At 49.6% G+C, this 10783-nt stretch overlaps 2 non-coding genes across 2 annotated transcripts; both read left to right on the top strand.

The window, feature by feature from the left end:
* The first annotated feature begins 915 nt into the window (after positions 1 to 915).
* Positions 916 to 1034, top strand: LOC143728745 (5S ribosomal RNA). The gene has a single exon (XR_013199885.1). It is a non-coding gene; the product is annotated as a 5S ribosomal RNA (ribosomal RNA).
* Positions 1035 to 1421: 387 nt separating this feature from the next.
* Positions 1422 to 1540, top strand: LOC143728660 (5S ribosomal RNA). Its single transcript, XR_013199857.1, has one exon. It is a non-coding gene; the product is annotated as a 5S ribosomal RNA (ribosomal RNA).
* Positions 1541 to 10783: the final 9243 nt, after the last annotated feature.

The following is a 10783-nucleotide window of genomic DNA, read 5'->3' as shown; positions in this document are numbered from 1 at the left end:
GTAAAGTATGCCAAGAAAAGGAAGAGTGGATTTTACATATGTTTTTATACTGTAAAGAATTGGAGGAATTTTTAAAGAAATGTAAATGTTTAATCAAAGAGTTGACTGAGGAGTGGGATGAAAATGTAATGGAATGGAATAGAGTTGTGATGTTTGGTTGGGAAAAGAAGTGTGAAAACAAAAGTTTTATAAATCTGTGTGTAATGTTAATGAAAAGTGCAATATGGGAGAGAAGAACTGTGGCTAAAAAGGAAAAAATTGTGTTGGATGTCTGGACTGTGTTTAAAAGGAAAACTGAATTATATATGGAAAGACTGTATTTGTATTTTAAAGGTGAAAATATTGTTCATGCTTTTTATGATGTTTTTACCCCAAAAGTTTGTTGTGTTTTAAAAGATTTAATGTGGAAGCTGCCAGGAAGTGAAGGAGTTTTTTAAAAACATGTGTAATGTGAATGGAATATATGTGATGTAGAGATGTATGAAGAAGAAAATATGTATTTTTTATAAAAAAAATAAATAAAAAAAAATAAAAAAAAAGTCACGCCCGATCTCGTCTGATCTCGGAAGCTAAGCAGGGTCGGGCCTGGTTAGTACTTGGATGGGAGACCGCCTGGGAATACCAGGTGCTGTAAGCTTTTTTGATATATAATTAAAAAAAAAAGAGTCCCTGAGCTTCTTCAGAAAGCCTTTAAAAGTCTCTGAGATTCTTCAGAGAGCATGAAAGAGTTTGAGTTTTTTCAAAAGTTCTTCTTAGTTTAAAAAAAAAGACCTACTGAGCTTCTTCAGAAAGCCTTTAAAAGTCTCTGAGATTCTTCAGAGAGCATGAAAGAGTTTGAGTTTTTTCAAATGTTCTTCTTAGTTTTCTTCATTAATGGTCTAACCTTTTAAATAGCCCAATTTGGCAGCAGTTTTCGCTTACGGCCATACCACTTTGGTCATGCCCGATCTCGTCTGATCTTGGAAGCTAAGCAGGGTCGGGCCTGGTTAGTACTTGGATGGGAGACCGCCTGGGAATACCAGGTGCTGTAAGCGTTTTTGATATATATATATATATAAAAAAAAGAGTCCCTGAGCTTCTTCAGAAAGCCTTTAAAAGTCTCTGAGATTCTTCAGAGAGCATGAAAGAGTTTGAGTTTTTTCAAAAGTTCTTCTTAGTTTTAAATAAAAGACCTACTGAGCTTCTTCAGAAAGCCTTTAAAAGTCTCTCAGATTATTCAGAGAGCATGAAAGAGTTTGAGTTTTTTCAAAAGTTCTTCTTAGTTTAAAAAAAAGACTTACTGAGCTTCTTCAGAAAGCCTTTAAAAGTCTCTGAGATTCTTCAGAGAGCATGAAAGAGTTTGAGTTTTTTCAAAAGTTCTTCTTAGTTTTCTTCGTTAATGGTCTAACCTTTTAAATAGCCCAATTTTGGCAGCAGTTTTCGCTTACGGCCATACCACCTTGGTCACGCCCGATCTCGTCTGATCTCGGAAGCTAAGCAGGGTCGGGCCTGGTTAGTACTTGGATGGGAGACCGCCTGGGAATACCAGGTGCTGTAAGCTTTTTTGATAAAAAAAAAAAAAAGAGTCCCTGAGCTTCTTCAGAAAGCCTTTAAAAGTCTGAGATTCTTCAGAGAGCATGAAAGAGTTTGAGTTTTTTCAAAAGTTCTTCTTAGTTTAAAAAAAAGACCTACTGAGCTTCTTCAGAAAGCCTTTAAAAGTCTCTGAGATTCTTCAGAGAGCATGAAAGAGTTTGAGTTTTTTCAAAAGTTCTTCTTAGTTTAAAAAAAAAAGACTTACTGAGCTTCTTCAGAAAGCCTTTAAAAGTCTCTGAGATTCTTCAGAGAGCATGAAAGAGTTTGAGTTTTTTCAAAAGTTCTTCTTAGTTTAAAAAAAAGACTTACTGAGCTTCTTCAGAAAGCCTTTAAAAGTCTCTGAGATTCTTCAGAGAGCATGAAAGAGTTTGAGTTCCCTTTCGTTGTCACTCCGAGTTACGTCGGATGACGACGAATGGGGTTTCGCTTAGAAAGCCTATCAACTTCGAGTATTACAAAACGAGCCAATGGCAAAGAAATGCCATGGGTCTGCGGAATTTGCATGGCGTAACTCCGCCCCACCTCGTGGGTATAAAAGGAGGAAGCCGGCAGCAAGCAGATATGTTTTCGCTTCGGAGCCAAGTGTATTCTTCTCTCCACAAGCCATCTCTGAATTGTCAGCTTTACAAACGAGTACCTCGAGTGTTGGTGTGACGGCGATCTACGGCGAGAGCGTGCTTCCTGCTGATCTGTTGCAGTGGTCTGCCAGTCGGTGCGTTTTTCCCCGGGTGCTTCAACACTTGAGTTTTCTCTCACTAAAAGAGCTTACACGTGGCACGTCTTTTTAAAGACGGCTCGCCCGTGCATTTCTGGTTGCAGCGGACTGGTATCGGACTCTGATGGGCACGAGCGCTGTCTAGTGTGTTTGGGCTTTGATCATGCTTGAACAGCGCTCGTGGGTGACTCATGTTCTCGCTGGGAACGTGATCATCGCGTCATATATAGGTCGAGACTCGGTGAACTCGCAAGAGTGAGAGTCCCCTCATCCACCCCCCGATCTTCGGCTGGTGGCCAGGGTGACCTGAGGGTTACGGTCTGGATCTAGGCGCCGACTATGTGTCCGTGACCCCAGCCCCCCTCTTCAATGACGGTGCCCGCTAGTGAACTGCTGATTCCCGCGAGTCTACCCTCTGGTGGCCCGCGTGTTTCAGTTGAAGCTACAGAGGAAGATGCCATGTCTGTTGCAGCATCACTAGGTGGGTTTGAGTCTTCTGGAAGTGAGGGCTCGTCACAGCTGCCACCTTCCGGTGTGCATACGGCTGTGCCTGAGTCTGATCCGGAGATGACGACCATGCTTTCCTGGGACGATGGGTTTTGGGTAAGGCCGCCGACCCTCGTCCACGGCAAACCCCAATACCTCTCTTCCCGGACGTGCATGATGAGATCTCGAAGTCCAAGAAGACCCCCTTGTCTTCTCGGGACCGCTCGCTGATCTCATCCGCCTTTCCTCCCCTCGATGGGGCCGCTGCCCATGGGTACACTGGGGTTCCCCCGGCTGAACGCTCTGTTGCGATGCTATGTGTCCTCAGAGTGCTTCTTCTCGGCGCAATCCTAAGCACCCGCCCGTGGCCTGTAGTTTTTCGTCTACGCTTGTGGCGAGATCCTATAGCGCCACGGGACTGGCAGCCGCCTCACTGCATGCCATGGTCATTCTGCTGGTCCACCTGACCCAGATGCTCATGGACCTGCACGAGGGCGGGACTGACCCAGGGCTCTTCACTGAGCTGCGCGCCGCCACTGACCTTGCTCTCTGAGCGACGAAAGTGGCCGTACGCTCCCTGGGTCAGGTGATGCTCACCAGTCTGTGGCTGAACCTGTCTGATGTGCTGGATGTCGCGCGGACCCGTCTGTCCGACATTCCCATATCCCAGGTCGGCCTCTTCGGCGGTGCGGTTGAGGGCTTGCCCAACAGCTCTCAGCCGCCCATGAGCAGAGTGAGGTTGATTCTGTCCCGACGGCCCCGCCGTCCGCTCAGATCCCTCGTCTGCCCACCGCCGAAGGCGCCCTCCCGCGGCTCCCACCCCGCCCGTTCACGGGCCGTCTCTGGGGGCCGCGGGCGGACGCCACAGCCCTCTCCAGCCCCGCCCCCCGCTACACGCCGGGTTAAGCGGCGCTCGTGAGACGGGCACCTCGGCGATGGAGCAGACTGAGGTTGATTCTGTCCCGACGGCCCCGCCGTCCGCTCAGATCCCTCGGTCTGCCCACTGCCGAGGGCGCCCCCCCGCGGCTCCCACCCCGCCCGTTCACCCGGGTCGGCTCTGGAGGCCGCGGTCGGACGCCACAGTCCTCTCCAGCCCCGCACCCCGCTACACGCCGGGTTAAGCGGCGCTCTTGAGTTGGGCTCCTTAGAGATGGGACTCAGTTCTTTCCAGGAGTTGGTAGCAGGACCACTCCTTTCCCCGGGGAGGGCCGGGGAAGAATCCTTATTCTCCAAAGAGCTGATTCTCCCGTCTCTGAGCACAGAGTTCTCGGACGTCACAGAGCGCCGCCCACAAGCCGTGCTCTCCTCGTCCCCCTCTGTCCCGGAGGTGGTTGACATGGCGTGCCGTCCACGGACCGCTTCGCCGCTGTCCCCCTCTGTCGCCAGACCCCTGGCAGAGCAGGCCCCCGCGGGACGACCAGCCTGGTCCTCCCCTGGCCCCCTCTGCCAGGGCGCGGTTGCTAACTGTGCCCCCTCTCCGGGCCGCTATGCCGTCCACATCTGGGCCAGTTACTCCGCTTCGCTGCCCCTCCGGGGGGACGCCTGTGGCTCGCATGATCCCGTTGGTTCAGTTCCTGGGAGCCTGGCTAGAGCTTCCCCGTCTGTCCCACTGGATCGTGCGTACCGTCAGGCTCGGCTATGCGATTCAGTTCGCACGGTCTCCTCCCCGCTTCAGGGGAGTCCGCTCCACTTTGGTCGGTGGCAATGCCCCTATCATGAGAGCAGAGATTGCCACCCTGCTGGCGAAGGGTGCAATCGAGACTGTCCCTCCAGCCGAGATGAGGTCCGGCTTCTACAGCCCCTACTTCATTGTCCCCAAGAAAACCGGTGGGTTACGGCCAATCCTGGACTTGCGCGTGCTGAACCGTTCCCTTCACAGGATGCCGTTCAAGATGCTCACCGCCAAACGCGTTTTCGAATGCATACGGCCCCAGGATTGGTTTGCAGCGATCGACCTGAAGGACGCCTACTTTCATGTCTCCATTCTTCCTCGACACAGACCGTTCCTCCGGTTTGCTTTCGAGGGGCAGGCATACCAGTACGCGGTTCTCCCTTTCGGGCTAGCCCTGTCTCCTCGCATCTTCACGAAGGTCGTCGAGGCGGCCCCTGTTCCCCTTCGAGAACAAGGGGTTCGCATCCTGAGTTATATCGACGACTGGCTGATCCTAGCTCACTCTCGAGATCAGGTTTGCGAACACAGGGACCTAGTGCTTCGGCACCTAGCCCGTCTGGGCCTTCGGGTCAACTGGGAGAAGAGCAAACTTTGCCCCGTGCAGAGGATCTCTTTTCTCGGTATGGACATCGACTCGGTCGCCATGTCCGCGCAGCTTACGAGCGAGCGCGCGCAGTCACTGCTGACTTGCCTAAGACAATTCGAGGGCAAGAGTGCGGTTCCACTGAAACTTTTTCAGAGGCTCCTGGGGCATATGGCATCTGCAGCCGCGGTCACGCCGCTCGGATTGCTTCATATGAGACCGCTTCAGCTTTGGCTTCGCGACCGAGTCCCGAGGTGGGCATGGCAACACGGCACGTTCCGAGTACCAGTTACTCCGACCTGCCGTCAGTTCTTCACCCCGTGGGCGAACCTCGGTTTTCTCAGGGCCGGTGTCCCCCTGGCACGAGCTTCCCGGCATGTTGTTGTCTCAACAGATGCCTCCACCACGGGCTGGGGCGCCATGTGCAATGGACATGCTGCTGCGGGCTCCTGGACAGGACCCCAGCGGCTGTGGCATGTCAATTGCCTCGAGTTGTTGGCAGTACGCCTTGCCCTGCACCGCTTCCGGGCGTTGCTCAGGGGTCAACACGTACTAGTCCGTTCAGACAATACCGCCACTGTGGCGTACATCAACCATCAAGGTGGTCTACGCTCCCGCCGTATGTCACAACTCGCTCGCCACCTCCTCCTATGGAGTCAGAAGCATCTGAGGTCGCTTCGAGCCATCTTCATTCCCGGAGCGCTGAACTGTGCAGCCGACGAGCTCTCACAGCTTCAGCCCCTCCCTGGAGAATGGCGACTCCATCCCCAGTCGGTTCAGCTGATTTGGGACCAGTTCGGGGACGCGCAGATAGATCTGTTTGCCTCTCACGACTCGACCCATTGCGCCCAGTTCTATTCCCTGACCGAGGGCACGCTCGACACGGATGCTCTGGCGCACAGCTGGCCGCAGGGCCGCAAGTATGCGTTTCCCCCAGTGAGCCTTCTTGCGCACACTTTGCGCAAGGTCAGGGAGGACGAGGAGCAGGTCATTCTGGTTGCCCCTTACTGGCCCAACCGGACCTGGTTCCCCGAACTAGTACTCCTCGCGACAGCACCTCCCTGGCCGATCCCTCTGAGGAAGAACCTTCTTTCTCAGGGACGGGGCACCCTATGGCACCCTCGTCCCGATCTTTGGAACCTCCACGTGTGGCTCCTGGATGGGACGAGGCAGGTTTGAGTACCCTACCACCAGCGGTGGTGGCTACCATCACTTCCGCTAGAGCGTCGTCCACGAGACACGTCTATGCGTTGAAGTGGAACCTCTTCGTCAACTGGTGCTCTTCTCTCCGAGAAGACCCCCGGAGATGCTCGATCAGTGTTTTGCTTTCCTTCCTTCAACAGGGGCTGGAGCGAAGGCTGTCTCCCTCCACCCTGAAGGTCTATGTTGCCGCCATTGCCGCACATCATGACCTCATCGAAGGTAAGTCGGTGGGGAAGCACGACCTGATCATCAGGTTCCTGAGAGGAGCGAGGAGACTGAATCCTCCTCGTCCTCCTCTCGTTCCCTCTTGGGACCTCTCAGTGGTTCTAACTGCCCTGAAGAGTGCTCCCTTTGAGCCCCTGCAATCAGTTGAGCTTAAGTTCCTGTCTATGAAGACAGCGCTCCTGGTTGCACTGGCCTCCATCAAGAGGGTTGGGGACCTGCACGCATTCTCCGTTGACGAAGCGTGCCTGGAATTTGGGCCGGCTTACTCTCACGTGATCCTGAGACCCCGGCCTGGATATGTGCCCAAGGTTCCTACCACTCCCTTCCGGGACCAGGTGGTGAACCTGCAAGCGCTGCCCTCGGAGGAGGCAGACCCAGCCTTGGCACTGCTCTGTCCAGTACGCGCTCTCCGCGCCTATGTAGACAGAACGCAGTGTTTCAGGACCTCAGACCAGCTCTTTGTCTGTTATGGTGGGAAGCTGAAGGGAAAGGCTCTCTCCAAGCAAAGGTTGTCTCACTGGATAGTGGACACCATTGCCTTGGCTTACCAGCAGCAAGGTCGACCGTGCCCCCTTGGTGTGACTGCCCACTCCACCCGGAGTGTGGCGCCCTCTTGGGCTCTAGCGCATGGCGCCTCGCTAACAGACATCTGCAGAGCTGCAGGCTGGGCGACACCTAACACATTCGCCAGATTCTATAATCTCCGAGTGGAGCCTGTGTCCTCTCGTGTACTCGCTTCAACCAGCTAGTACCGGACCCGCTCAGGTGTCTTCGCTTGCTCGCCATTCCACTCCACGGACTGGATACGTGCGATATTTTCCTCAGGTGAGCTTTTCCGAAAGCCCTGAGCTCCTCCAGCACTCCTGACGTCGGCGCCAGTGTCTATTGCCTGCGCGTCGGCTAGGTGCCTCCCGTGTGCATGGTCCCTCCTCCGAGCGACCCCCACATGTGTATTTCCACTGTAAGCCTCTCTGAGCGTGTGTCTTTCCCTTGGCAAGCCACCTTGCCACCCCTGGGGTTGAAATATTCCACCTGCGGCTGGACACCCCAGTGTTTTCCATATGCTTCCTTCGGGTCATATGTGTATTCTCTAAGTTCCCCCCCCCTCCGGGCTGGCATTAATTGCATACTTCCCCTAAGCTGGGATATGCTTCCCAGTGTACCATGGTATTCCTGTGATAAATGGAGTCCTTTGTCCAGGCTGACAGGGATCTCGATTTACGCAGGGCACTGGAAGACAGCTGAGAAGGTGGCGTGATTAGACTGGTAACCCCATTCGTCGTCATCCGACGTAACTCGGAGTGACAACGAAAGGGAACGTCTACGGTTACGTATGTAACCCTCGTTCCCTGAGTAGGGAACGGAGACGTTACGTCTGCCTGCCACTTTCCGCTGTACCGCGGGGATCGCCTGAGCTCAGTCTTGGCTCCTCAGCGAAGAAACATATCTGCTTGCTGCCGGCTTCCTCCTTTTATACCCACGAGGTGGGGCGGAGTTACGCCATGCAAATTCCGCAGACCCATGGCATTTCTTTGCCATTGGCTCGTTTTGTAATACTCGAAGTTGATAGGCTTTCTAAGCGAAACCCCATTCGTCGTCATCCGACGTAACGTCTCCGTTCCCTACTCAGGGAACGAGGGTTACATACGTAACCGTAGACGTTTTTTCAAAAGTTCTTCTTAGTTTTCTTCATTAATGGTCTAACCTTTTAAATAGCCCAATTTTGGCAGCAGTTTTCGCTTACGGCCATACCACCTTGAGGGCGCCCTAGAGCAACCAGGAAGTAGTGTGGCAGTAGTGGGTGAGGAAGGCTCACCAAACGTGTTTCTGTGTTTTTTCGTTTGTTTTTGTCAGAATCAGTGTTTTTTTGTTAGTTTTTTTTGTTTTGTTTTTTGTTTAAGCTAAATCCTCCCAACAGCATACGCTGTTTGGGAGGAATTTTGTCTGCGTGTTTTTCTTTGATGGATGGACAAAGGTTAATGGACATTGCAATGGCTGGAGTACCACGAGGGCGAAACGACCACGGACCGGACGAACAACAAAGAGATGGACAAGAACGGGGGAAAGAAGCGAGAAAGGAGAAAGCGAAAAGGATGTACAAAAAGGAAGCGACAATAACGGTGGATTTAAGAGATGAAAAAGAGGTGAGAGCGATGGATATCATAAAAGCAGTGACGGAGAAGATCGGAGAAGGAAAGATTTTGGCAGTGAGACCTAAACAAACAAACAAATGAATATGAAGTTACACTTGAACGGGAGGAGGATACGGGATGCTTAATGGACGGATTGGATATTAAAGGAATGACATTCGAGGTAAAGAGTCTTCACAACAGGGACTATGTTGTCTCGTTTATGCACCTGCCGGCCTACACTGAGGATGCGGACATTTTTAATAAGCTGGAACAATGGGGAGTAATCCCAGTTTCTGTGGTGAAAAGGAGGTTTTATCCGGGCACAAATATAGAGGACGGCACACGCTTTTTAAAAGTAAGGTTCCCAAGGGAGGTGGCATCACTACCATACAGCACAAGACTGGAAACAGCTGAAGGACCACAATACTTCAGAGTGATGCACAGTCATCAGGTGAAAACCTGTCGACTGTGCATGAGCCCGGACCACGTGGTGAAAGACTGTCCAGATTTTAAGTGTTTTAAATGTGACGAGAAAGGCCACTTTGCAAGGAACTGCAACGCTGTTAAGTGCCCGGATTGCCGAGAGGTTCTCACTAAATGTGAATGCTGGACGGGGCGAGAGGAGGAAGAAGAGGAGCAGGTGAGCGGGCAGGTGCTAGAAAGAGACACAGAAAAGGAGCAAGAAGAAGAAAACGGAGGAAAGGAGACGAGTGAAATTACAGAAAATAAACAAAGTGAGGAACGGATGGACGATGAGTATAAACAGGGGGAACAAACACAACAAGAGGATAAAAACTGGACACAAATGGACATGAATGTAAGCTTGGAAAGTGAAGTAGACAGAGCAGAACAAAAGGACATGGAGCAGAATGTGGAAATGGAAAAGGAAGCGGAAAATGAAGAAGATGAAAATGTAGTTCCATCAAATAAAAGGAGAAGATCAATACAGATAAAACCGAACACTGAAGGAGCGAGAAAAAGAGTGACTTTAAAAGGTGAGCAACAAAGTATAGATGAAAAGGAGCTGGTAAAGGACTCGGAGGAGAATGAATGAAAAGATGGATTTTAGCAATGTCTTTTTAAGAACTTTTTTTTGTGTCATGATTTTAAGAATGGTTACTTTTAATGCTAGAGGTTTAATGGACATGAGGAAATTTGAAAAAGTGAAGGAAATGTGTAAAAGAGAAGATGTGATAATGTTACAAGAGACTAACTGGAAAGACTTGCATATAAGTGAAATAAGAAAAAAATGGAATGGAGAGATGTTATACAACAACGGGGATGATAGATTTGGAAGAGGAGTTGCAGTACTAATAAGAGAAAATAGAGATATAAAATGTAAAGTAGTATATAAAGATAAAGTGGGGAAATGTATAGGTTTTGAAATGGAATATGAAGAGAACTAAATACTTGTGGTAAATGTGCATGCACCACCGGAAGAGATTAAGAAGAGGGAATATTTTAATGGTTTAAGGGAACTTTTAAGGAAATATAAGGATATTGTTATTATGGGGGATTTTAATGTTGTTTTTAGTAAACTGGACATGGCTGAAGGAATGGTTTTTAAGACAGATACAGGAAGAAAAGAGTTAAAAGGGCTGATGGAAGAAAATGAATTGATTGATGTATGGAGGGAAAGAAATGAAAAGAGAAAAGAATTTTCAAGAAGACAAATTGTGGGGAATTTTATTTGTAAAACGAGAATTGATTTTATTTTATGTACACGGAATATGGAAAGCAATTTAGAAAAAATAAGATATGAAGAAACTAGTTTAAGTGATCACAAGCCTATTTTTATGCAAATTGATTGGGATACAGTGAAAAGAGGGCCGGGAGTATGGGTTTTAAACACAGGGATTTTAAAGAACGAAGACTATGTTTTAAGTGTACAGGAAATTATAACAAAGGAAAAAGAAAACGGAATGTATAGAGAAGACAAAAGGATTTGGTGGGAAAATGTGAAGTATTTAATCAAAAATTTTAGCATAAAATATTGTGGGATAATTCAGAGATGTAAAAAGGGTAAAGAAAGAGACATACGAGAACAACTAGAAAAGGAATTGAACATGAATGAAAAAGATATACAAAAAATAAAAGAAATAGAGGGAAAACTGAAAGAAATAGAAGAGAAGAAATATAATGGGGCACGATTAAGAAGTAAAGCAAAGTATACAGTGGAAGGAGAGAAATGTACT

Source organism: Siphateles boraxobius, unplaced genomic scaffold, assembly GCF_051911475.1.
Source record: "Siphateles boraxobius isolate OS27281-9 unplaced genomic scaffold, OSU_SipBor_1 12, whole genome shotgun sequence".
In the NCBI taxonomy this organism is placed as follows: domain Eukaryota; kingdom Metazoa; phylum Chordata; class Actinopteri; order Cypriniformes; family Leuciscidae; genus Siphateles; species Siphateles boraxobius.
This window is presented reverse-complemented; position numbering and strand designations above follow the sequence as displayed.